General features: G+C 45.3%; 1 long non-coding RNA gene across 1 annotated transcript; it reads right to left on the bottom strand.

The window, feature by feature from the left end:
- Nucleotides 1–15,790: 15,790 nt before the first annotated feature.
- On the bottom strand, nt 15,791–24,216 carry LOC135916159 (uncharacterized). The gene is made up of 3 exons (XR_010568862.1): nt 24,011–24,216; nt 23,284–23,415; nt 15,791–15,816 (listed from the first exon to the last, which is right to left on the bottom strand). It is a non-coding gene; the product is annotated as an uncharacterized lncRNA (long non-coding RNA).
- Between the last annotated feature and the right edge of the window lie 1,061 nt (nt 24,217–25,277).

The following is a 25,277-nucleotide window of genomic DNA, read 5'->3' as shown; positions in this document are numbered from 1 at the left end:
ACAGACAGACAGACAGGCAGGCAGACAGACAGACAGACAGACAGACAGACAGACAGACAGACAGACAGACAGACAGACAGACAGACAGACAGACAGACAGACAGACAGACAGACAGACAGACAGACAGACAGACAGACAGACAGACAGATAGATAGATAGATAGATAGATAGATAGATAGATAGATAGATAGATAGATAGATAGATAGATAGATAGATAGATAGATAGATAGATAGATAGATAGATAGATAGATAGATAGATAGAGAGACAGACAGACAGACAGACAGACAGACAGACAGACAGACAGACAGACAGACAGACAGACAGACAGACAGACAGACAGACAGACAGACAGACAGACAGACAGATAGATAGATAGATAGATAGATAGATAGATAGATAGATAGATAGATAGATAGATAGATAGATAGATAGATAGATAGATAGATAGATAGATAGATAGATAGATAGATAGATAGATAGACAGACAGACAGACAGACAGACAGACAGACAGACAGACAGACAGACAGACAGACAGACAGACAGATAGATAGATAGATAGATAGATAGATAGATAGATAGATAGATAGATAGATAGATAGATAGATAGATAGATAGATAGATAGATAGATAGATAGATAGATAGATAGATAGATAGATAGATTTATTGCGCAGCTGTGTAGACAGCCAAACGACGACAGGGGAGGTTTTACTTCCTCAAGGTGAAACAAAACAGCCAGCGGTCACCGACGTTCTCCCGGATTCCGCGTGAACACCCATCGACATGAACGAACAGAGAACAGTACAAAATGAAAAAAAAAGAGAATGCCGGCAAAATTACACAGGTGGCATGACAGTATAGCGGGGGAGACCGACCACGCACACGTACCACGTGGCCGTCGCAGGTCGTCGCGGTGCCGCGCGGCAGCTGAAAAACGTCACCGCGCCGGCACTCAAAGGCAAACATGCTGGACGCGTTGATTAAGCATCGATTGGCGGGCGGGCCCCGCCGTCAGGGAAGCCAGCCCCGGCGTCTCTCTCGCTATTTTCTTCGGGCGCGCGAGTAGTGCAGGCCGGCTGCGAAAGCGCGTGAGCGCGTTGGGCTGCGCGCAAAAGTACGCGCCACGCGCAGCTCCAATGTGTGCCGTGCTAATGATTTCCCCAGCGTTGGCAACTTGGCAGCTCGCTTCTTCCTTCATCGCCTGCCACCACCGCGCGAGGTCGCCAGCGTCGGCGTGTGTATTCCTGCCCCTCCCGCGCGAGTATAGGGAAAGAAAGAATAAACAAACCGGCGGCGAAGCAGCGCGCTGCGTTTGATCCACTACTCACGCCGGTGTGGCGTTGGCTGCGCGCCGGTCTAGCATGCGCTGCGCGAGTCATTAGTCGACGCGTAGTTCTAATAAGTCGCTCTCGATGCTCGTTCCCGCGATGCCGCCTGGGGACGCGCGCGCTGTTTTTCAATTCCCGCGGCTGTAATTTGCTCGTGAGCGAGGGCCGATCACAATCGAGACGCCTATCGACGCCGCCGTTTCACGCTACGCCCGAAATTGGCGTCCCACGCGGCGCCGCTCTTGCCTTCGCTCTGTTACGTTTTACTCCCGCGTCGTTGTCTGGTGCTTTGGCTCGACTTCGATGTGTCCCGTGTTTTCGGGCTATCCAATCTCGTGGTCGCTCGTCGCCGGTCGATACGCGGCGACGTATGCCAGTCGACAGGGCCGCCCCCCCCAAAAAAAAAAGAAAAGGTCCCGCGCTTTGTTCCCCAGAGTCGAAGTCCCAAAGCAGCGCGTCAAACGTTTTCCGCTGGCTTCGCTCGTTTTCGTGTTGTTGTTGTTTTCGAGAAAGTTGATCAATTAACTCCGCTTGCGCGCTATTCGGCGCGTTCTCGATTGCAATTCAGTCGGCGAGACTGCTCGCGGTTAACCGGATGATTGCTATTCAGCCCAACTCGAATGGCGATACGGTTTAAACAGCCGAGGAGAAATCAATTAGATGCTTACAATACTCTTCTTGTGTCGCCATTTCCTTCGTTAAATAATGGGAAGCGTGCTACTTGAATGTTTATATCACCTTTAGCAGTATAGCAGGAATGCTTCGTTGACTATAATTCAGGTGTTGCCTGAATGCGCAGCAAACGTAGCGTTCAACAACCGATAGAACCTACCTGCTGATTTCAGTGGAAACACGCAAAAAGACTATTGTTATTACTACTACTAGTAGTACTCCCGCGGCCCGCAGCGCGCTGAGTCGCGTACCTCAGGACCTTATTAAAGTTTCGCATCCATCCATCCATACTAGTTGTACTAATAGTATGCTTTCATTTTTAGAGCGCAGCTCTTCGGTTTCAGTGACTGCGGCGAGCGTCGGCGTTGCCACAACCGAGTGAACGAGCGCAGCGAAGGATGAAAGAACGCGGAGCGAAGCGAGGGATGAAAGACGCGATGAGGAAAGCGGAGAAGGAGGGTATGGCGAAAGCGTGAGAAGAAAAGCGCAGTGCGGCGACGACGGCTACGAGATGGCGCCTGAGTAGGGCGCGTCGTCAGGGAGGTCTGTCTGCGGCGGTTGCTGCGAATCGCGCCCACGCGTCACCCACGCGCTGCCTCTCGCTAGTTTCCGGATCAGCGAGGCAGTCGCGCCACACTTCGCTCCGCTTCCAACGTGCCGCGCAAGATAGTGTGTCCGCGTCAGCGAATAGGTCGAGGAATGAAAACACGGAACAGAGCTGCGCTCAAATTTCGCATTAAGGAGTATCGTAATCGTCGGGGAATTTTTTTTCCTGATATATTTTTTGGGTGTAAGACCTGTGTGCGTGAGTGAGTGAGTGAGTGAGTGAGTGAGTGAGTGAGTGAGTGAGTGAGTGAGTGAGTGAGTGAGTGAGTGAGTGAGTGAGTGAGTGAGTGAGTGAGTGAGTGAGTGAGTGAGTGAGTGAGTGAGTGAGTGAGTGAGTGAGTGAGTGAGTGAGTGAGTGAGTGAAGAAACCTTGTTGTGAATGCCTGCAGAACGGTTAGCCTTCCCCTGTTAGGGAGGCGTTACCGTGACCTGTGACCTGTGCCGTGACCTGTGTGCGTAAAAATTAAAAGATATTGGGCTTCCGAAAGCACACCTTTTTTTGCAAGAAGAGTTTGCCAGGCGAACTAAACGCACTTCCACAATTCGCATGCCTCATGTCATCTAACTTTTTTCCCGCCTACCTGGGTCATCAAGTAGTCACAGGCAGAATGGTTATTAACGCATCCGGCTGCCGTGCAGAGGTAACCGGTTTCGAAACCAACCGTCCGGCCAACTTGGTTCGCAGAGTGTGTGGAAATGTGTACATGAGCGCCGATTTTCAACGAACCTCTTTCACGCCGACATCGGTTCGCTGTAGACGCGGGACTGGGCAAGTACCACTGTTCGAAGAAACTCCTTAAAGCCGACTTGGTGTACTTGGTATGTCCCATTCGGTCTGTGCTGGTGCAAACCTCTTTGATGCCAGTTTGAGTCACTTGGTATCTGCCAGTAGGTGTAGGTGTGGGATAAACTTTGACCGCCTAGGGTTCTTCAACGTGCCTCCACTGCACGGTGCACGAAAGCCTTTGCATTCCGCCCCCATCGAGCGTAGGTTGTTGTTCTTTGCAATGATGTCGCATTTTTTCAGCATACGTCCAGTGGCCTGTGTCATCGGCGCTAGGGCTGTAGGTTAGAGCGTTGTAGCGCCCTCTGGTTGGTGCATGGTGCCTGTAACGTTACAAATAGTAGGAGCAGTTACTTCAAAGCGCCACTGGCAGTCGAATTTTTCAGTCAATCGCATTTTCTGCGTTGTACCAGGGTGACCGTCACATCTGCTCTATGCAACGGCAATCCATCTGCCGTCCTAGAAGCAAGATCTTCAAATCTAGCGAAGGTTAATAAAAGTTCGTGGAGCAACGGATCGATAGCGCTCTGCTGCTGAGCAACGCGAGGTTGCGGGCTCGATACCCAGCCGCTGCGGCTGCATACAGTTGGCAGCGTATTGCAAAAAAGCGTACGGCGACTTTCCTGCGCATGTTGATTGCTTACTTAATGGCAATAGCTATTTTAACGAACACTAACATGTATAACATGTAACATGTATATATATATATATATATATATATATATATATATATATATATATATATATATATATATATATATATATATATATATATATATATACACACACACTTGCCTGCGAGCGGGGTTGTGAAATATTCGGTTGCAAAGCAGGCGTTTAACTGCCACGCTACGGCACTTCGAACGCAGTGATTTAACGGTGGGGGCGTCGATCGTCACTCAACGTACAGTCGACTACATAAGTTTATACGAGACACGAAGTGCACGACGAAATGTGAATTTCTTCTGTCAAAGCATGACGGTTCTAATTTTGACGGATCACCATGTCATAAACGCAACCACACACTGAAACTTAAAATTCGGGGCTATGGACGTAGGCATGGCGGAAATTCCGATTTTTCGAAAATTCTGTGTCCCGCAAACTTCTGTCAGCGAGTGTAGGTGCGGGGAGGCAACTAAAACCTTAATAGCAAAGAAATCGATTCTCACCGCATTTCGTCAGCTAACAAATGTCAATCGGAAGCCTGCAGATATAATTTCCGCGTTGGTGGTTGCATAATCGCAATTCTACACTTTTCTCTTTCTCTCAGTCTTTCGAATGCAGATATATGTATATATTTATTTACAGAAGTTAAGAGAGGTCGGCCTGAGCTATAGCCCAATTTATACCAAATTTACATGAAACTCCAGAGGTTGGAAAGAAGTAAAAGACAACTGCCACCTCGAAAATGCGAAATGACTACCGCACTCTCGAACATCGAGCCGTTACGCGTGCTATATAAATGCGCGACTAATTGGAAATCAAACGAGCTCGTTAATAAGCCGCTAAATGGCCAGGCAGGTCGAATCCCCAGACGGATTAGGACGGTTCACTGCGTCGCGCCGCAATATGGCGACTTCGCGAGAGCCACTTTCACAACGGATGCAAAGAAATAAATACAGGTGCAATAAAATATCAATGGCGCGCTGCTTGCTTACTTAGAGCGCAAGCAGCTTATAGGGACGCCACACGGGGGGCAACGGTGAGCACTTTCCCTGTGCGACGCGGAAGCCAGTCTTTGTACGCGGCCCGGCACTCAGCCTAGTTGGTGGGATTTTCATCGCATCCCCATTACTGTGATTGGCTGCTCTCCCTCTCTGTCTATCTCTATTTTCTTTCCTGCTTGGAAGCCCAGGCGGCGCTAAAGGGATTAATTCCTAACTGACCGCGCGAGCGTTCCTTAAGTTAGCGACAGCTTGACTGGGCTCCTTTCGGTTAAACATACGCCAGCGCTTTTGCGGACGTTCTGTCGATTTCGTCACCTGCAGATAGAAGAAGCTGAGGACATCTCAACGGGAAGTGGAAGAGATTTTTTTAATAATTTAATTATGGGGTTTTACGTGCCAAAACCACTTTCTGATTATGAGGCACGCCGTAGTGGAGGACTCCAGAAATTTCGACCACCTGGGGATCTTTAACGTGCACCTAAATCTAAGTACACGGGTGTTTTCGCATTTCGCCCCCATCGAAATGCGGCCGCCGTGGCCGGGATTCGATCCCGCGACCTCGTGCTCAGCAGCCTAACACCATAGCCACTGAGCAACCACGGCGGATAGAGATTTTCAGCGTGTGTAACGTTAAGAGATAGAACGACGGCAGTGTGAAATGTAGAGCAAACGTGGGTATACGTCAGGTTCTGTAGCTTAGACTAAGAGGTAGGTCTGGCCCTATCGTGTAATGCGTAAACTAACGGGTGGTTTGTTAGAGTGATAGGATCGGAGAAATTAGACGCAGTGATGGCATTAGCATGTTCGCAGGCGTAAGCATGGGTTCAGGTGAAACAGGACAACGGTAATCGGATGATGCTGACGATGGTGATGATGACGAAGACGACGACGACGTCGATGATGAATCATCATAGTCATCATCAGCAGCAGCAGCATCCTAGTTTTATGTCCACTGCGGTACGAAGGCCTCTCCCTCCGATCTCCAATTACCATTCTCTTGCGCTAGCTGATCCCAACTTGCTCCTGCAAATTTCCTAATTTCATCACTACACCCAGTTTTCTGCTGTTCTGAACAGTGCTTCCCATCCCTGTGCACTCCTACCTATTATTATTGTTCTTTATATTTTCATTTCATGATCGGGGTCTTATGTCAGTAATCGACCTAGGTAAACGCACTCCTGTACAGACTATAGAAGCTGACTGGCGATCCTGAATTCTTGTTTCCTTGCCAGACTATTGAACATTACATTTGTCTTCTGCGTCTTAATATTCAACCCTGCTCTTACACCATCTCGGTTAAGGTCCTTAATCATCCTTATTTCGTCCCCAGTGTTGCTCAAAAGGGCACTTCCATCGGCGAACCAAAGGTTGCCGGCAAATTCGCCGTTGATCCTTCCTCCTAAGTGTTTCCTGTCTAATAGCGCGAATACTTCTTCCAAGCATACAGTCAATAGCATTGGAGAGGTTGTGTCTCCTTGCCTAACCACTTTCTTTATAGGTATCTTTCTACTTTTCTTGTGGAGAATCAAGGTAGCTGTGGAATCTTTGTAGATATTTCCCTAGATATTCACGTGTGCTTCCTGTACTCCTTTATTAAGCAATTTCTCTACGACTGCTGGTATATCTACAGAACCAAATGCGTTTTCATAATCTATGAAAGTCATGTAGAGAGGTTGATTGTACACCGCAGATTTCTCGATTAACTGACTGATGATATGGATGTGATCCATCGTAGAGTATCCTTTCCTGAAGCCAGCCTTTTCTCTTGGTTGATTGAAGTGTTGCCAAGTTGGAATCCTCGTCCATTCCACTCCATTCTACAGGCTTGTAAAGGCGCCTGACATTGGGCGGGGGGGGGGGGGAATGAAGCCCTGAGCCGGTGCCCAGGTAGCACACAAAGTCTTGAAAACGTCGTATTAAAAGATTCAACGTGTGAAACGGATTTTTGACCAAAATCAACGCATCAAAGACGTTCCAAACAAGGTAGCTTAAAAACGAGGGGTGAATACGTTTTGATAACGTTGGAAGCCAGGCAGCTTAAAAACTAGGGGTGAATACGTTTTGAAAACGACTCAAGGCGCCACCGCCACGCCACGGCGCGTCAGCCTTTTTAGCGGCTTCTACAATATTCAACAACCCATCAACGCGATCCAACCTTGCGCAAGGTGGCGATACCGGCGTCAAATCATGTGACCAAGATGGCCACGTGATTCGTAATGCCGGGCAGCCGGGCGAGCCGGGCATAGTCGCGTCGTCATGGCATCGTCGCGTCACCGCACTCGCATTGCGCTGTGGTGTGTTTGCGGCTGTTCTGAATGTGCTGCCGCTGCCCTTTGCTATGTAAGTGTTGCAGTGTTTTGCTGTCAAGAAAACGATATTCTGTGATCAGTTTGGGTTGTGCGATGTGTTTGTGTGGTTTTAATTTGGAAATCAGTAGTGTTTTCAATTGTTATGTGACCAAGGCGGCCACGTTATTCGTGAAGCCGGGCATAGTTGCGTTATCGCACTCGCATGGCACTATGGTCTGTTTGCGACTATTCTGAATGTGCTGCAGCTGCCCTTTGTCATGTAAGTGTTGCAGTGCATTGCTGTCAAGAAAACGACATTCTGTGATTAGTTTGGGTTGTGCGATCTGTTTGAGCCGGGCATAATAGCGTTATCGCACTTGCGTTGCGCTGTGGTATGATAGCGGCTGTTCTGAATGTGCTGCCGCTGCCCATTGTCATGTAAGTGTTGCAGGGTTTTGCCGTCAAGAAAAGGACGTTCTGTGATTAGTTTGGGTTGCGCGATCTGTTTGTGTAGTTTAATTTGGAAATCAGTAGTGTTTTCAATTGGAGGGCGCGGAGTGGAAGGCACTGATCAGCTCTTCAAGATCATTGTCATGTTATGTGAGGCGCCTTTTCACTGACGCTGTAGTTAAGGCGTTAAGGGCAGTATAAAGACGAAAGTTAGAGGGACGAAATCGTGCCTGTGTGTCCCTAGCATCGGGATCGGCCGCTACGCGTGATCCTAACAAGAAAGCATTTTGCAGAATGCGAAGAAAGGCGGCAAAATTTCTGTCTGTGCGCACCTTGCCGATCTCCGCAATAGAGCCGTCATCGTGGTATTTTAGTCTCCCGTTTAGCAAGAGTGATGCAGACATGGGAAGTGGTTCAAACAGGCTTTTTTTTAATGATTCAGTACTAGTGCGGTATCCCAAAAGGTGAGGTCAAGTGCTCGCCCTATTTTCTTCCCTCGCGCTAGAGTGCACCGTACCGTGCTTTTATCGTTTGCGCTTCAGGTTCTCGATTGTGTTTTCGCCCCCTTTACCCACGTGATGGGTATTTCATGGTATTACCGGGTACCACATGTGTCCATATATTGTGTCCAATATATGAAACGGCCAAATTCGATTTTCTTTTTGACGCCTCAAATGGTAGTAATGTATTGAGTCCCTTGTAGCTTTGTGCTTGTTATCAATTTTACTATTTGGCGAATGGATACAGCATGTACGCTGCATAACTCGCTTGTGGATACTGCATACGTGAATCGAGTATGCCCTTGGTATAAAATAACTTGTATGCTTTAGGTAGTACGATTTTTTGCAGTTTGGGACATGTGTCGGAATGTACGCTGTGCGCCCTTCGCGCTTTACTTAGTCGGCGGCCTGCCGAGTTCGTGCGGGTGCCATGTGTGCGCATGGAGTTCGCGAAGCGCTCTCGCAGTTTCTTTTTAAAAATACATGTGTTTTGTTTGCGCGCTTCGCACAACAGGGCATGTCGCAGTTCTTTGTCCTTGTGCAACACATTTTCCTAGCGTACTCTGTGCATTATTTGATACCGGTTTCACACGGGGCTCTTTTAGCCGCTATCCAGTCCGTTACAAATCGAATTTCTCGGTCGTGATTGGCTCCTTTGCGCAAGTTACGAGAGTGAGGCAGTCGCATCGATAATTTCGATCCGGATCACGCTTGATCGCCATCGGGAGTGGTCGTGTGATACCGGTTTTACACATGGCTCCCACATAGGGAACACATTAAGTTCAATGCTACTGAGTGAAGAGCAAGTGCATATATATGCCAGTGGTGGTATGTGGGCAAGTCTTTCTGGTGAAGCAAATACTTGTGCATTCGAAACGTTTCAATTACCAGCGTACTGCATCAGTGTGTCTACTTCGACAAAATGGAGCACCAGTGCAGATATCTGAGCATACCTGTCCAGGGCAGCAAGTGTGTCTACATTGAAACCACTACCAGCATGTGCGGCAGTTCTATTTCCAGCAGCGGGACTGCACAATAATCAGTAGGGTGCTCTCAAGCTGTTTATCTATGAAGCTCTGCCTGGACTGTGTGCCAAATATTTTTGGACGTGAAAGTGGGGGTGAATTGGTAAACATCAGTGGAACTGTGCCTGGAGTTTGTGGCAAATGTTTTTGGGTGTGAAAGTGTGAGTGAACTGGCAAAGAATTTGCTCTGGGCTACATGTGTTAAACGTTTTTCTCATTCAGAGTGTTCTTTCTAACTTTAGGAGACTGGAGATGTGCGCAAAGTGTGACATGTCAGTGTGCTAATTAATGTATTTGCTGGTTTGCAAATTATTCGTTGCAACTTTGTTTTTGCCAGAGAGGTACAACGTTGCCTCTTGTAAAGGGCTTTTTAGATAAAACACTTACTATTTATTATGACCACTGCTTCCTTTGTTACACAAATGCAGCTTCCAGTGCATTCCAGTTTATTTCCATGTTTATTTAAGTTTCTAATATGAGGCTTGCATATTCGTTTCTCACGTTCTCGGGTGGCAAGATGCAGCATTACTGTCTCATCGTTCGCTGTACAACAGTAGTGTTCACTTGTTACACTGAATCCCCCGTTTAAGTATTCTGTACTAATTTCACTTTATTGGCTTTTGTTGTATGGGTATTTTTTCTCGCCATTACCTTCTTTGATATATCCTAAAGGCAATATTTCCAATTTTGCATTGTTCCCATTTTTTGCATTTCTGTCACAGGATTGTTTTATGATGGTATGCGCTGGTATTTCTTTTTGTGCTCTTTTCAAGCTTCTAGCTGATTGGTAACATTGCTTGGAGGCAGTTACCATCCGATTCATACTCTTGCATTTTTCAGCCTACTTCTTCCATTCGCTCCGATGTCACTTCTGCATAACTCTAGTCCATCTAATAGCACGTGCACTTTACTATGATTAGACACTTTAGTACACTCCAGGTTTTTCTGTTCATTTTTGTATGTGTACTTGGAATTTTGTTTATGTGCTAGTGAATGTTCACTTTCGAGTTCATTACGAATCCTTTCTGCGACTTTTGTCATTGTTGATGTACATTTACTTCAATTTGCATTTCTCACACAGTTTGTTCGAACCTTGCACAAGCATTACATTTTAATAAAGTGTTTTTGCTTTGTCACAATGTTCTCATTTCATGCACTCTTGGCATGAAGGGCTTGGTCTGGCCACCTGCCAAGACGTGGCTATTTGTTCTTTGCAGGATGTCATTCCCATTGTGGTTGTAAGCATCGTAGCTAACTAAAAGCGGTATTAAGGATTTATTATTCCTAACAGGCTCATTTTCGTGCGACTTGGTAGAGGATGCGCCGGCCATGCGGGGAACAGTGCTTGGCACTGCGCCATGGCTCTTACAGTCAACACCGACGCTTCTACTCATCTGGGGCGCGATTGGAGATCGTTGTTCGAAATGCCCTATCAGTTTCACCTCACGCGATTGGCCTAGGCCATGCCAACGGGTGCGGCTGACGACGTCTGCGCGGCATAGGCCAGTAGCGTGAGGCGAAACTAAACGCGTGTTTTGAACAACGATGTCTGATCGCGCCCGTCACCCGCAAAAATTAGCTTCAGATGATCGTAAACCTTTCAAGACCGCTTCTAGACCAGCTTTTTTATAACGTCCTAAAAACGTTTAGAAATTGGTTACGAATAGTTTTAGCAAAGGGATTACTTGTGTCTTTCCCAATCCTATTTCTAGACCAGCTTTTCGAATATGTCTTGCAGACCTGTTCTCGATCGTCTCAAGAAAGTAATTAAGCCGGACATTAACAGAGATATACGACATTTTCCCGCCAAAGTTCTCTCATTCGTGTCTTCTTTAACCCGTTTTTATCGTCTTGGATAAACGCTACGAAAACGTTACGTATCTCTTTTGTGCTACCTGGGTGGGGCAAATGTGTCCAGGTCAACCAAATTAGGAAGACCCGCAAAGCTTCAACAAGGACACTCCCTCACCAAAACATAAATTGGCTTCCCTGGCGGAGTATTTGGCCACTCCCTACCCCATGACTCTTGTAGTTAACCCGTGGCCCTCAGCCGTCAGCGACTGCGGAGCACCTAAGGTGGCGGTCACACCTGTGACGCGGCAGAGGGGGCTAAGAATATCTAAATACATAAAGGCCGCCACTGAAAACCGAAACCTGCAACGCTTAACACACGAACCCGCTCGAATGAGGTGAGCTTACCAGCGCTCTTTGAGGAATTGTCAGGCATCGGCTGGGATATGATTGGCCTTAGTGAGGTTAGAAGAATTGGCGAGGTTTATACAGTGCTGAGTAACGGCCAAGTACTTTGCTACAGAGGTCTTCCGGATAAGAGAGAATGCGGCGTAGGATTTCTAATCCTTAAGGACATAGCAGGCAGCAATGAATGAATTAAACAGCATTTATGAGAGGGTAACCATCGCCGTAATAAAGCTAAATATGAGATATAAATTGAAGGTAATGAAAGCCTACGCTCCTAACTCCAGTCATGATGAAACAATATTACAGTTTTACGAAGGATTTTGATTTAGCAAAGAGAAAGGTGTAAACTCAGTATACTGTAGTCATAAAGAGTTCATTGCAAAAATTGGGGGAAAGGAGGCTGAGGAACAAGCAATTGGAAACTACGACACCGATTCCATGAAAAGATGTTTGTCAATCAATCAAGACATACTTCAGGAACCGTAGTAACAGGAAGTGGATCTAGAAAAGCCCTAATAGATTTTATACTCTCTGTCATTCCGAGCATAGCGCAGGATTTAGAAGTGTTAGATAGGGTAAAGGGCAATGATCACAAGTTAGTGAGGTCTAGGATTACGCTCAATTTGAAGAGGGAATGAGCAAAATTATTCAAGAAGGAACCGGCAAACCTAGATGTAGTGAGGGTAAAAGCTAACGAATGGAGTACGGCGCTCGCAAAAAGAAAAAAATAATATGCGGCTTCAAATAAAAAGATGAAGATCACATAGAGGTAATGAATGAAAGCATAACTATGCTGATTTAAGACGCAGCTACTGAAGTGGGAGATGAGGCATCAAGGCAACCGATAGGTAAGCTCTCGAAGGTGACAAAGATTAATAATTAATTATGAGGTTTTATGTGCCAAAAGCACTTTCGTATTATGAGTCACGCCGTAGTGGAGAACTCCGGAAATTTTGACCACCTGAGGTTCTTTAACGTGCATCTAAATCTAGGTACACGGGTGTTTTCGCATTTCGCCCCCGTCGAAATGCGGCCGCCGTGGCCGGGATAAGGTTACAAAGGACCCACTAAAGAATACAACAAAGCGCGAAAGAGTCTAACTCAAGAGATCACATAAAATTCACTGAACTGTCAAAGCTGATAAACAGGGAGAAATTAAGCGATATTGGAAATATGAAATCGGAAAAATCGAGGAAGCAGACGATTGCATCATGAAATCAGCGAAAAACATTACTCGGAATAGGTCTGCGCAAATTGCCGGCAGTAGAAAATAAGCAGGGTATAATGTCATCAGCAATCTTATTATCTAGTAAAAGCATCAGAACTTTACATAGACCTGTACAGTACCCAGAGCAGCCACGTAACCTTCACTGGAAGTAGCGATTAACAGGATACAGAGGCTCTTTCCATAACTAGCTACGAAGTTAGGAGGACCTTGTAAGGCATTTACCGGAGGAAAGCGGCAGGAGAAGATAGAATAACCATCGATTTAATAAAAAAATGGAGGAGATATTATGGCAGAAAAGCTTGCGACATTCTAAAGCTTGCCTCACGACATCAAGTGTAACAGAGAGCTGGAAGAATGTCAACATTATACTAATCCATAATAAGGTATACGTTAAAGAATGAAAGAAATGTGGGACCATTAGCTTGCTTTCAGGATTGTATAACATATTCACCGAAATCATCCTCACTAAATCAGGGCAACACTTAACTTCAATCAACTTATTCTACAATTCTACAATTATTCTACAATGGATAACGTCCATGTCATGGATAATGTAATTGAGAAATTTGCGGAGTACGATCAACCTCTCTATGTAGCTTTCATGGGTTAGGAAAAGACATCTGGTTTAGTGGAGATACCAGCAGTTATGGAGGCACTGCGTAATCGAGTACAGAAAGCATACGTGCATATCTTGGTAAATATATACGAAGATTCTACAGCCACCTTGATTCGCCATAAGTAGAAAATTACCTATCAAAAAAGAAGTCAGGCAAGCTGACAAAATCTCTCCGATGCTATTCACTGCATGCTTAGAAATATTCAAGCTATTAGACTGGGAAAGCTTAGGAGTAAGGACAACGGCGAATATCTCAACAATTTTCGGTTTACAGAAGATATTGTCTTGTTCAGCAATACTGGGGATAAAAAAAAAAATATGGGGTTTTACGTGCCACAACCACTTTCTGATCATGAGGCACGCCGTAGTGGAGGATTCCAGAAATTTTGACCACCTGGGGTTCTTTAACGTGCACCTAAATCTAAGTACACGGGTGTTTTCGCATTTCGCCTCCATCGAAATGCGGCCGCCTAGGCCGGGATTCGATCCCGCGACCTCGTGCTCAGCAGCCTAACACCATAGCCACTGAGCAACCACGGCGGGTAATAGTGGGGATGAGTTTCAACAAACGATAGAGGGTCTTAACCGAGAAAGTGTAAAAGAAGGGTTCAAGATTACCATGTTGAAGACAACGGTAATATTAAACGCCTGGCAAGGGAGCAAGAATTAATGACCGCCACTCAGCCTCTAGAGTCTGTGCAGAAGTACGTTTATCTAAGTAAGTTACTCAGAGAAGACCCTGATCACGAGATGGAAATTTTCAGAGGAATAAAAAATGGGTTGAAGCGCATACGGCAAGCATTACCAAATCACGATTGGGAGCTTAGCGCTGTTGTTATTAATAAAACTGTTCAACTATTGCATTTTGCCAGCGCCAAGATATGAAGCAGAAACTTGGAGGTTTACAATGAAGCTCGAGAACAGGAGACCGCGCAAAGAGCGATGGAACGAAAAAAGTTAGGCGTAGCGTTGAGAAACAGGAAGAGAGCGGCGTGGATCAGAGAGCAAACGGGGATATTCGATACTCTAGTTGAAATTAAAAGAAAAAATAAATGGAGCTGGGCAGGCCATGTAATGCGCAGGGCAGATAACTGGTCGACCATTAGAGTTACAGAATGGGTTCCCAGGGAAGGGAAGTGCTGTTGAGCAGGGTAGAAAATTGGGAGTGCTTATGAAACTAGGAAATTTGAATACGCAAGTTGGAATCAGCAAGCGCAAGAGAGGTGTAATTAGAGAGAGCTGGGAAAAGCCTTCGATACCAAGTATCGAAGGCTTTTTATATACGAACTATATATACGAAGTATATATACTTCCTATATATACTTCGTATCATATTACAAAGTATATGATACGAAGTAATAGGCAAAGAAGCCAGAGAAAGCAAGGGAGAACTTAACGGCTATGTTTAACTAAAATGCAGAAATAACATGGTAAAGAGAAATGAAAGTGGACGAAAAAATCACTTGCATTCGGTAGGAACCGGACCCTCATCTTTTACATTACACGTGCAGTGCTTTAAAGGGAAGCTGAAAGGTTTTCCAGAAAAAATGCGGCGGCCATCCTCTCTCTTGCTATTTCGGGCCTTTAGGCGTACCAGGCTTTAGTATTCGTGCACTCTAATTTCCCTTTACCTTGCTTTATCTACATTTCAATTAAGCATCACAATTACCTTCTATTATGCTTTCACTTACTTTTTTGTCACTTACATCGTATGGGTGTGTATATATATATATATATATATATATATATATATATATATATATATATATATATATATATATATATATATATATATATATATATATATATATATATATCGAGTCTCATGGACCCCAATTGTTTGTAACGCTCATTTCAGGTGGCATATGATGGCTTAGTGACCAGTCGCTCGCTCCTAAGCACACGGACTACGTCGCCTGCGGTTAAAATGGCATTCCACTTCCACTGCCTTGGCCGCGAGAGGCGCTGGGTAACAAACAGAAGACTAATCCTCCACGCATAGATAAACATCCAAGTTGGCAGGCGGTCGGGGAAAATGGCCTCCGCGGTAGCGGACTTCCCATAGATGTGGATTCCGCCCCAACCCGTGGCAAATTTTTTTTTCGTCCACTTTCATTTCCTATTACATTATTGTTTACACATTTCACATAAACGTAACAATTAACTTCCCTTGTATGCTTTTTCTGACTTTGTTGTCTGTTACTTCGTATGGTTGCAACAAAATATCAAAATCTTCAGGTTTCTGTATTCTCTTTATCTTAAAGGTAACTTAAGTTGGATGAATTGAAAGGCTACATCATACTTGAAACGTTATTTTCAACCTGTCGGGCAAAAAAAAATTCCTTATTCGCAATTATTAGTAAGCGTTCTTCTTCCTTTTTTTCCACCAACGACGTCATCATATCGCCATGCACGCATGTCACGCTATATTCCAGGATTCAGGTGCAAATCTGTGCAGAGAAAAAAAAATGTCGTAAAAGCCTCCTGTTTGTATAGTTTCTGCGCTTAAAAATAAAAAGTGTACTCTTTATTTATTCATTTTTTTGTAGCAGCAAAACGGCAACTAGCCTCGTAGAAATGGCGTCGCTATAGATAACGTCGCGAAAACGTGAAGCGTGATTTCATAGCGGATTCGCCTACGGCTTTCCACAAGTCCGTTGTTTTCAGACTCGGCGAGTCTCCGAATTCAGTAAGCCCTATAGCAATTCGAGAATCTATAGCTATGCGATCGACCTATATCTTCAGAATGCACCGCTACAGTCAGTGCCCGGCACCTGGACTGTACAATTTCTGGAGTACATAGGTAAAGACTTCACTTAACTAAAGTGAATATATCCATTTATCTTTTTAATCTGATTTGCACGGAAGTGGAAAGTGAGTTATTGATTGGAACAACGTAATGGGAGCAGGACAAAGGAGGCGGCAACACACCTAACGAACTGAAGTGATAAATCCAAACGTTCCTGGATTTACACCATGCAACTTGTTCACTCCTTTGCCCCTCTGGAACACAAGTCCCCGCGACGAGACAGAAAAAGAAAGAAAGAAAGAAAGAAAGAAAGAAGGAAAGAGAGAAAGAAAGAAAGAAAGAAAGAAAGAAAGAAAGAAAGAAAGAAAGAAAGAAAGAAAGAAAGAAAGAAAGAAAGAAAGAAAGAAAGAAAGGAAGAAACCCGTGTTCGTCTACTCGCGCTTAACCCATCAAGCCTCCGTTCGAATCTCGCTCTTGGTCGTAAAGGTTATTCCGTGTGAAAATACGTCCTCCATGTTTGTTGTGAGACTGAGCTCATAGAGCGTCCTCGGAACGGATTCGCTGAACGCGGCGCGACTTGCCATATTAAGGAAGCCACTCGAATGCACGGGAAAAGAGCCCGACGCGAACGAAACGAAACAATGCCGCCCCGGTGACCAGACAAGACCCGGACGGCAAGAAACGGTCGCTGCTGCGAAGTATAGAAGCTCACCCGGGGAGGCGATCTCATAACGCCCCGTGCGCCGTCGAAACAATGAAACGCCTCGCCATAGGGCCGTCGTCGCCTAGTCAAAACAAGATCCAAGCCGAGCGAAGTCGAGCGCGGCGCGTTGAGCCGTAGCCCTGAAAAATTGAGCGGCGCGTATCCCCGGCGTTCCTGCGTCAACAAATGGCCCCTCAAAGCCAGAGGCGGCAGTCCGCACGGCTTTGTTTATTCAACTGCGCGTAGCGGAAGCGCGCGGGCAGAGCGAGGACGAAACCAGAAGGAGGAGGAGACAAATAAGTCTCGAAGGCACACTGGTTTGCCCGGGCCCGTCTCGCTCTTTTACTAAAGCCCAAATCTCGTCGTCAATTGAACGGCGCCCCCGTTTTTCTTACCGTTTCCTCCCTATTCCCGCGTCTTCTTTCTCGAGTTGCCTCCTTCGAGCTCTCAATTCACCGTGCGATGTTTTGCGTTTGTTTCCTCGAAGCTTCACGCTCTTGTCGTGAGATGGACGTCGCGACTAGCGCAGCCTCAAGTCGCTGGCTTTTATGCAAGCGAAGTATGCCAACAGCACACATAAAAAACTCACAGGACCGTTACGAGTACGTAACGCGAATGTTTAAGCGTTATGCGGCGGCAAATGGCCGCGCCGCCACAGACTCACGAAGGGAAAGGTGATGCGTCAGTGCGCAGCAGCTTAACTTCCACGATACTGTGAGCGCAATCGGTCGGTTCCGCCGCCAGTGATGCGTGGACGTATTGTGTATGGCGACACGCAGTAACTCTAGTGATGCGCGGAGGCCAGCAATGCCTGGTGAAATGGCAGTGAACCGGGCCTGAACTCTCCTCTCTCGTTGGTTGAAGCGCTCGCGCCGTTGCGTGCGCTTCCACTAATGGAAGTGCGCACTTTCTGGCATGCCTCATGACCTAGAGCGTACCGGAATCTTGGAAGAACGCTAACATAATTTTAATCCATAAGAAAGGGGACGCCAAAGACTTGAAAAAATATAGACCGATCAGCTTAATGTCCGTTGCCTACAAAGTATTTACTAAGGTAATCGCAAATAGAATCAACAACACCTTAGACTTCTGTCGACCAAAGGACCAGGCAGAATTTCGTAATGGATACTCAACAATACACTATATTGACACTATCAATCAGGTGATAGAGAAATGTGCGGAATATAGCCAACCCTTACATATAGCTTTCACTGATTACGAGAAAACGTTTGGTTCAGTCGAAACCTCAGCAAAGATGCAAACATTACATAATCAGGGTGTAGACGAGCCGTAAGTAAAAATACTGAAAGATATCTACAGCGGCTCCACAGCCACCGTAGTCCTCCATAAAGAAAGCAACAAAATCTCAATAAAGAAGGGCGTCAGGCGGGGAGATTCGATCTCTCCAATGCTATTCACAGTGTGTTTACAGGAGGTATTCAGAGACCTAGATTGGGAAGGATTGCGGATAAGAGTTAATGGAGAATACCTTAGTAACTTGCGATTCACTAATGATATTGGCTAGCTTAGCAACTCAGGGGACCAATTGCAATGCATGCTCACTGACCTGGAGAGGCAAAGCAGAAGGGTGAATCTAAAAATTAATCTGCAGAAAACTAAAGTAATGTTTAACAGTCTCGGGAGAGAACAGCAGTTTACGATAGGTAGCGAGGCACTGGAAGTGGTAAGGATATACATCTACTAAGGGCACGTAGTGACCGCGGATCCGAATCATGAGACTGAAATAATCAGAAGAATAAGAATGGGCTGGGGTGCGTTTGTCAGGCATTCTCAGATCATGAACAGCAGGTTGCCTTTATCCCTCAAGAAAAAAGTGTATAACAGCTGTGTCTTACCAGTACTCACCTATACGGGGTAGAAATCTGGAGGCTTACGAAAAGGGTTCTACTTAAATTAAGGACGACGCAACGAGCTATGGAGAGAAGAATGACGGGTGTAAGGTTAAGGGGGGGGGGGGATAAGAAGAGAGCAGATTTGGTGAGGGGGCAAACGCGAGTTAAGTACATCTTAGTTGAAATGAAGAAAAAGAAATGGGCATGGGTAGGGCATGTAATGAGGAGGGAAGATAACAGTTGGTCATTAAGGGTTACGGACTGGACTGAAACTCCGCAGCTCCTGGCGCTATACGTGGGCGTCTGTAATGGTATAGCGCTACGGACTCCTATCATTCAATGGTTATCCATTGACACCTACGTGAACTTTCTCCCCCTCGGCCATGGTCATCAGCGAACTCTTAGGACCTTATAAGCCCTGTTGAGACTGCCTTCCAACATATCAAGAACCTGTTCGACTGACGCTGCTTACTCCTCGCGGCCTTATGATCCACCGAGTCTGTCCACTCGCGATGCATCATCTAGATACAGGTTGTGCCAGCTAACTTTAGCCGAGGTATAAAAATATGTCGCAGCACTCTAGGAAGACGCGACCGAACTCACGTTGTTGGCTACTGTGTGGAGAAACTAACACAGATTTTTTTTTTATTCTGCTGAATTGAATAATTTGTCAGTACTACTTAACCAACCTCCAAAATATTAGTTTCAGGGCAAAACTTAGAATCATAAAGTTGTAGAGCGTTCCAGGAAGCATTTAATTCAGTAGCTTCTAACTTCCAACTCGTTACGAAATTATTTTCGATGTCTTAAAAAAAAAGCCAGTGAATTATTTTTAAAAAATGGGAAAGCACGTTACATGCCCGCTTAGGTGCCACGATTTCAGTGCTTTCAAACGTGCCGCTATGAACGAACAACCATTTAACCTGGTTTGCTGCCGCACAAGCAGTGGCAGTGCAGTCACTGCTCACAAACCGTATCACAGTATCACAAACCGCTGCCAGGGGCGCACATCACTGGCGTAAACCACGCGGTTGACGCCTTTGTTACTTGCGAGGAAGATTCAAGGCGCCGGCCCGGGAGTTTAGCGCCTATGTCACGAACGAAGGCCGAAAGTGATGTAACAATTCTCTGCCAATGCCATTCCTTATCGCGCTTCGTCAGTGGTCAAAGCGGCGCACCCTCCACGCTATCAACAGGATCAGCTGGTCGTGCACGGCATGGACGATAAGAATGGCTGAACAGCATAGAGTCGAGCGGAAGGAATTTCTAAACGCATCAAATAGCGATGGGTGCGGAGAAAGGGGTCAATGGCACAATACGTGTCACCGTTGCACGCTGTGTCCCACAGTGCTTTGGAAACGGCCATTGAAAGCACAACTTTCAATGGTCAAGGCACCGCACTCAGGTCCTTGCAATATTCGATGTGGGATCAGTAGAATGACCTGCGCTTGTCATTTAAAAACGTTTAAGCAACGCTTTGCGCTCACCACTACCTTGGCCTATAAATAAGCGTTAAAGTTAACATCCTCCTGCTGTTCGATCCCTTGGATACAAATCTGTTGTCTTACAAGTAAGACTGCTTCTATGATCAGCGACCGCGTTACTAAACGTGATGCTGTGAAAATAGAAAAAAAAAAGCTGTTCGCCTTGTATGTTGGAATTTTGTACGCTCATCAATGACGGCCCCCGCCCCCACCCCTTCATCCAAGGCCAGTTTAATACAGTGTCCCAAAGGAACAAAGGAATAACTGTTCCCGTTTTAAACTTTTCTATCAGTTAAGAGGCCCTAAAACAGCGATATTATATATAATAAAAGTAATGTCATCCTCGTCAGGGTGCACCACCAGGCGAATGCATGATTTGACGTTAAGCACATTTCGCTCACGTGTTAATTGTTTTAAGTACCCCTTTTTTTCGAAAGTTGTTAACGAATGGACTAACTTAACTCAATATCGTGTTATTTAACCGAGTGTAAACTCTACTATGTTTAAGCTACGGCCGAATATTTTTGCCTTTTGCGTTAAAATAGTATTCTGTTCTAACGCGATAGCCTTATGGGCCCCGAGTCGCACAAAATCCGGAGTCGGCGTCAGTGGCGTTGTCAGTTAGAGAAAAATAATCCCGCACTACCCACGCCGAACCACGCAGGCCATTCGCGCAGTGCTTTACTGAACCAATTCAATTTGCCAAAGTGAAATGCGTCACAAAATTCCTAAACTACGACTTACACAGAACTTACAGACATGATAGCGTCATATTGTAATTTGAATATACAAGAAAACATGATTCTGTTAGACGGAAACTCAAACACAAATCCCTTTTCCAGCTGCCGGACACAGTGCCACAGTACTGCATACGGCCACATACGCAGGCTTAGATTGACGAGTTCATGAAATCAAACACTGGACGCCATACCGTCTAGTCGAGAAGTAAATTCATACTAGAAAAAAAAAAACAGAACACCAACCAAAGTGATGTGAAAGGGGTTAACGTTTCGCCTGCCAAGCGCATGCCTTGTTCAGTGAACTTGAAATGCCTCAAAAAATGCCTGAGTCTCTTAAGATCTCTCTTAAGAGGTGAACAGCGAAAGCCTACTCTTCCTCCTCTTAACATTGACCTCTTTCTCTTTGTCTTTCTCTTTCCTTCTTCTGTCACCTATTTCTTCTTTCTTCGTTCCTTCTGTTTCTTTCTTTGTATTCTTTTCCTTCTTATGTTGGCTATTATTATTATTATTATTATTATTATTATTATTATTATTATTTTATTGGTCATTTCGTAGTCATTATTAGTCCTTACTGTCCCCTACTAAGCATTTTGAGTCATTTGTAATCAAGTGTGGTCATTACAAGCCGTCGTTAGACATGTTGGTCATATCATAGCCATAAGTAGTCATTAGAAGTCATTTTCGTCCTTATTAATCATTACTGGTCATTACTAAGCATTTTTAGTCGTTTCTAATCAATTGTAGTCGTTACAATTCGTCGTTAGACATATTGGTCATTTCGTAGTCATTAGTAGTCATTACGAGTCATTTCAGTCATTATTAGTCCTTACTGGTCATAACTAAGCGTTTTTAGTCAATTATAATCAATTCTAGTCGTTACAATCTGTCGTTAGACATATTGATGATTTCATAGCCATTGCTAGTCATTACAAGACATTTCAGTCATTACTAGTCATTGCTGCTCACTGGTAAGCAGTTTCAGTCATTTGTAAACAATTGTGGTCATTACAAGGCGTCGTTAGGTATATTGGTCATTTCGTAGTCATTAGTAGTCATTTTAATCATTACTGCTCATTACTAGACATTTATAATCATTTCTAATCAATTGTGGCCATTACAAGCCGTCGTTAGACATATTGGTCCTTTCGGAGTCATTAGTAGTTATTACAAGCCACTCGTAGTAATTATTAGCCATTACTAGTCATTACTAACCTCTACCTTTCTTTATTATAACTTTATCATTCACTAACCATATCAATCATTTTTCATTCTTTAAACTGTCTTTAATAGGTCTTCACATGGCGTGATGACGCTTCAGCAGACACTGCTGCGGTCAGGTCTGCTGACACAAACTTGACCATGAGCCTAGAAAGGCTTTCGCCTCAAAAAGGATTCTTTAGACGTTTTAGCTTAGCTTAGGCTTCCGTATGTGTGCAGTATTTTAAAAATGCGCACCCCTTCGGGGCTTATCTCGTCCCACAACAATAATCTGCCTTGCTTGCGTTTCCTTTCTTGAAAACTGTGCGCTCGCTACTTTCCTGGCGAGAATGCTTTCCTGTCACGTTTATGAAGCGCATGTCGTCGTTCATGATGTGGAAGTACTGGGCGCGCAGCGGTAAAGAAAAGGAAGACACGCACGATAGACGACGATTATCGTTGTGTGAGAAGCCCCAGAAGCTGCAAACTTTTTTAAGAGTGCGGAATCCAAGATTGTTACACCCTTAAGGGTACTCTTTTGTCCATGGCTAACACCCTTAACTTTAAGGCTATAAATACTCAAAATACACCTGCAATGAGAAAAGCCGTAGTCTCGAAGCTGTATTAATTTTCACCGCGTGGAGCACACTGAGATATGTGAAACGAGTGTTTCACAACGAACGCTATTAACGTTTATTTAATGTACTTTTCGTGTCGTCTGTCGCAGCTGCCGTCACGATTGCTTGCCCCAAGAAGTCATCGAGGACGAAAACTTTGTTCCCACCAACGATTCCATCTTGACCCTTAAAATGGAGAAGGTGCTAGCCGTGGGACAAGTTCTAAGTGTGCAAATATACTTGCTCTGCCATAGGAGGACAGAGCGCAAAGAACTAAGACGCGACAATGGATGGGCGAGCTCTTCGAAGTCGACGCTGCAATATACGAAGATCACGCACGCCGTAATAGCAGGACAGATTCGTCATTGAACCAAATTCTTCAAACTCGAAGCCTTAAGCACTGTCTCACATCGGCAGATTATCAGCACCTTGCGTGCCACACACCGAACGTGATCGCTCTTCGCAGCAGTGGATGCATGACGCTATGATTCCGCGGTTGAACCTTTATAAAAGCCGATGTGGGCAGACGTACTTATGTGCCGTATAGTCTTCAAGGCAACAACATAGCACATACCTTCAGCACTCACCCTCAGAGTGGTTTTGTCGGTGTCTCCAAGTTGCTTGGAAGCATTGAGGCAGTGTTATTTAGGTGCACCACGATGTGAATTTCGGTATCTTCACCACACGTTTCTAAAAAAAAAAAAGCCTGGAAAGCAGAAATAAATCCTTTCTCGTTTGCTGCTGAAACAACTGTGCACGGTTTCACCGTTAGTGCAACACTTCAATAGCGATGCCGCGTAATTTACACGATTCCTCAAAGGTGGATCCCCAGACTCGCCGCCATACTGTGATACGTGCAAAGTCCCCGAGACAGTGGCGCAAACGCTTGTTGCTTGTCCCAAATATGACTGCGAACGGCCGGCATTCACCTTTGTCTGCACCAAGCAGTTAACAGGCTACTGAATGAAAAAAAGGTTACTAAGATCCTCGGCTAGTTATAATATCGACGATGCGAGATATCAAGGCTCCCCCAGAATTCTTAGTTAACACAGGTCTAGATTCAAGGCTTTGCGCGGACCCTTTGGACACGAACCTGTACATAGTCGCATCCTGCTGTCTATATCCTCGCCATCATGATTCATACCTCTCTTGTTCTTTTTTTGCAAATTCCTCTGAACAGAGGAGCAGGCGGGGAGGTTGTTACTTCAGGACGACCTCTCTGCGTTTTTGTCTAATAAGTTTAACCTCCCTCCTGATGCCACTGACACTGTATAACACCAATATGAATAATGCTTCTTTACCTGTCGTCTTTGAGAATTCGGAGAAACTTGCGCCCAGACTACCTGCAGCGCTTTGGGGGTACGGAAGCAGCGGTGCCGGCGGTCCCGCTTGCGTGTGTCCCGCCGAGTGCTTCTTCAAGATAGGGGACGGCCTCTTCTCGTCGCCGATGCGGTGAATATGGTGCCGTGCGCACATCGCGTCCGCCGCCGCCTGCGACCGACTATCTTGGCCATCTCGGCCGTTCTTCAATACGCCGCGTCACGATAACAGAATGGCGGTCCGCTGTCTGCCGCTGCTCGGGATAGCCGTGTCGTTGCAGCGCTGGCGACGTTAACGGGGACCGTATTATCAATCTCTTTTGGGAATAGCCTTCAGCTTCGCGCGACAGAACAGTCAAAGCAGTGTCGAATTAGAGCCATAGGCAATAAATACCTTGTGAGCGTGCATTCTACTAAAGGCACCATCTCGTCCACCGTTTTTTGTTGTTCTTGTTGCCATGAGTCGGTTGCTGACGAAGGCAGTACGACATTTTTGCACGGGTACTCTTGATGGTGTGCTGTACTGAGAAAGAAGAATTACGCTGACACCTATCGGCGTGTACATGCTCGCCAAGAAATTAATTAGTTTTAAACTGTGGTTGTGCAAAACCAACTATAGAAATAAAGAAGTGCCCCCGTAGCCCGCGACTAATGGTACCCGCGATGATCCCGAGTTGTTATAATGTTCTTTAGGAAATAGCGTCTCTTTGTCGACGGAATCAAGATAGTAAAACAATAATAATATCAATAAGCAGATGTTCACCAAGGACGAATCTTGTCGTTAGACTTCTGTTACACATTTGTAAATTGCCTTGCATCCTCTATTGGAACAGCGAGACCTGATCGGCTTGTTCCTCGGAACATGTTTTCCACATGCGGATGGCAAAAATGTTTTTTAGCAGCCGATGATAAAAAAGAAGATAACCAGAATATGAGTCGACTCTCGTACTGCTTAGATGAGAGAAAGAAAGACACCCCTAATTCGAAACATGCCCCCCAAATTAATTTTGTCTCTATCTTTCCACAGAAGCTTGACATTTGCAGAACGCGAATAATGTCTTTACGGTAGGGCTCTCTTGGAAGCGAAACATATACAAATGTTAGGATTAGTTATCTTATCAACGTCCAACAAGGAATAAGCAAATACATCAATCGACAACGAGGCTTACAAAAACACGTTAATGTTTTATAAGCAAATACGGCTTTAGCCACTGCAAAGTTTCCAGTCTTTTGCCGCCGACAGATCTCC

This window comes from Dermacentor albipictus, chromosome 9, assembly GCF_038994185.2.
Source record: "Dermacentor albipictus isolate Rhodes 1998 colony chromosome 9, USDA_Dalb.pri_finalv2, whole genome shotgun sequence".
NCBI classification, from domain to species: Eukaryota; Metazoa; Arthropoda; class Arachnida; order Ixodida; family Ixodidae; genus Dermacentor; species Dermacentor albipictus.
This window is presented reverse-complemented; position numbering and strand designations above follow the sequence as displayed.